Below are 3322 nucleotides of genomic sequence, written 5' to 3'. Positions count from 1 at the left end.
ATGTTAAATAGCTTTTCATTTTGAAAGACTTCTAGACTTCATTTTATCATGATCCGTCATTTCGGGAAACTTTTTAGGTCCCTTTAAAATTTCATTAGTCTTGTATTTTGGAGAATTATGAACTTGTACTTAAGTTTTAAAGTTTTCCAGCCAGACTTGGATAACTGTACTCCTTATTTCCATCTATTGTGTACCCTTAACTGTTTCTATTATTATAATCGATGCATTCTACGTATATACTTTGCTATATATTTTGGGATGTCACAATTATAATTTAGTTTTTGATATTTGATTATAAATAAAAGAATATGTATGTGACATCCCTTTAAATTTTAATTCTATTATAATTTCAGAGGTACTTAATTTCTACTAAATCTTAACAAGATAGAGATATAAAATCTTAACAAGATAGAGATATAAATTTATATATATTCAACTTTTTACCTTTAACCTTATATATCTAGATCTTCTTATTCTTTAGAGAAATAGAAATAATTTTAACATACATAATAGGAGTGATGTAAAAAGTGGGGACATTCAGCCATAAGGATTCAAAGACCAGTTGCTAAAAATGCCCATAATTATCCATAATGTGTTGCAACTAGTTTGACGCCACCATTTCAAGGAATATTTTCAAACTTGTTTTTTATAAACAAACACTTGAATAGGAGAATGAGACCAAATATTAAATAATATCATGTCATATCAAAATTATAATATCTAAATATAATTTTAAATTAACATATTTCATTTATTTTACATTAAAAACATTTAAATTAATTTTATAATGATTAGACCAAATAAATAAGTTTTACCATAAACAACATAAAAAATAAAAAATAAAAAATAAATATATGTTATATAAAAAAATTATATTATTAATTTTTAGGCATTATAATATATATCTTTTTAATACTGCATACATAATATTATGTTTTATTTTACTATCTTTTGATTTTATATAAAAATTGTTTAATTAATATTTAAAATAATAAAATTGTATAGAATATACATATATATATATATATATATGTTTAATCATTCCTTTTTTCGCGTGGAATCTCAATTTAGTCCCTTTGTTTTTGAAATCTCAATTGGATCCCAATTTTATGAAAATTACAACAATTGGATCCTTTCCGTTAAATTGTCTCCAACAACGTTAGTGTGTGTTTGACGTGGCACGTTGTAGTCAGTTTCTTAACTGACGTGGCTGACTGAAGTAGGACAGTTGAAGCACGTGGATAATTCAATTTTTTAAATAAAAAGAAAATGGAAGTAATAAAGCAAAATTGGGATCATTTTGGGGATTTAGGGTTTAATCCAAGTTGACCTTGACAGATGCAATTTGCAATGCAATCTGTAATCGAAGTATAAACCAGTGTTCTATTATGATTCTAAACACAAAATGTCAATCAAGAACGTAGATTACATATAGTAACAGCAAAAATGTACACACACAAATTCAAAGAGAAGAGTACAATATTACAGAAGCTATAAGCTACGGTGGTCTGTATAACAAAGGACATAGTTTGAAATTAAGTAGAAGAGATTGTGATGGCTTTGGTCTTAAACCTATATCTTGGTGCTCGGGGGATGACTTGGCTGGGTCCCATGTGAAACTGACCGGGAGAATTGGTAAGCAGTGGACCGTCGTCGTAGATATGGCCAAGGAGAGAGGAGCAGGTGTTGCACTTGATCTTGGTTCTCTTCCTCTGAATTCCCCAGTAGTTGACGGTTTCGAAGAAGGGGTGAATCTTGTCCTCCATCTCGAACTTGAACTTGGCTTCATCTACGGTGGAGAAAGAGATGGAGTCTTTGTTTCCGGCCTCAAAGTAGAAGTCCGAGGGAAGGCGTAGGCGGAGTTGAGATTGAGGTTGGAGCTGCACGCCGTGCAGGTGTACTCAGAGGCCATGATCGGCAATGGTGTGAGGAGAGGGTGTTGAATGTGCCAAAAGTAGAAATACAAGGTGCTTGCGAAAAGTCCAAAGCGTGTAGTTGTGGAAAAACTACAAACTTGGATTGAACCCTAAATCCCCAAAATGATACCCCAATTTCTGAACTGGATTGAACTTTGGACGAACCCTAGAAAAACTCAGAAGAATCTCAATCCCTAATTCGATAAAATAACATTCTCAATCCCAATTTTGTTTTAAAACTTTCATTTTCTTTTTACTTAAAAAATTGAATTATCCACGTGCTTCAGCTGCCCTACTTCAGTCAGCCACGTCAGTTAAGAAACTGACTACAGCGTGTCACGTCAAACACACACTAACGTCGTTGGAGACAATTTAACGGAAAGGATCCAATTGTTGATATTTTCATAAAATTGGGATCCAATTGAGATTTCCAAAAACAAAGGGACTAAATTGAGATTTCACGCGAAAAAAGGGACTTCGTGAATGATTAAACCGTATATATATATATATATATATATATATATATATATATATATATATATATATTATATATATATATATATATATATATTATATATATATATAACCAAACCTAAATCAGAATGCATTAACTTTGTGATTCCTAATTTAGAGATTATTTTAAAATTAGAGTTTAGGGTTGAAAAGACTGGGGGCAGTGTATAAGACTTATTCTATGCCATTTTACAAGGTTACAAAAATGGACAGATTTTAAAACAATGATTTTCTTCTTTCTTTAAAACTATTTGCTATTCACATTTTTGGTTTTTTTCTTATGTACAGTAATTAGAAATACTTAATATTTATAATTTATATTAATGTAGCATAATCTACTTCTATATAAACCCATACAGAATGAAGATTATAAAGCAAGTGAACAGACTCAGCTTCACAAAATGGCTAACAGAAGAATCATCCATCTAGGCTTTATCTTGTCAATTATGTGCATTGTTTTTCTTTCAACTCCAGGTAATACACTTAATATGCTTCTAAATTAATATGTTTATAGTTGTTAAAAATTAAATGTTAAGCCTAACTTAACTTTAATAATATAATTTAAATATGTTTTATAAAATAAAGTTTACATTTACTTATATATTATATATTAATTTTATTTTTAATTAAGGTAAAACTGAATTTTCAACACATTTTTTTCACAGTATATATCTCAAATATAAAATTAAATATTATATATAAAAGAGTTAATAGCTAACAAATAATAATTTTTTAAATTAAACTCTAAATCATAATTCTAATATTATATTAAAAAATGAATTTTAAACTTAATTTAATTTTACAAAATTAACTAATTACAGTCAATATAAGACTTTCAATACTAGTATAATTTTTTTTACGTTAACTTTTAACTTTCAATCTTCATAAAAAAA

General features: G+C 28.4%; 1 pseudogene; it reads right to left on the bottom strand.

Annotated features, from left to right (window-relative positions):
- Positions 1-1459: 1459 nt before the first annotated feature.
- LOC124825508 (uncharacterized) lies at positions 1460-1912 on the bottom strand (annotated as a pseudogene).
- Between the last annotated feature and the right edge of the window lie 1410 nt (positions 1913-3322).

This window comes from Vigna umbellata, chromosome 3 (assembly GCF_029865625.1).
Source record: "Vigna umbellata cultivar VRB3 chromosome 3, Vumbellata_1.0, whole genome shotgun sequence".
Lineage (NCBI taxonomy): Eukaryota > Viridiplantae > Streptophyta > Magnoliopsida > Fabales > Fabaceae > Vigna > Vigna umbellata.
The sequence above is the reverse complement of the archived record's forward strand: the minus strand, read 5'-3'. Positions and strand labels throughout refer to the sequence as shown.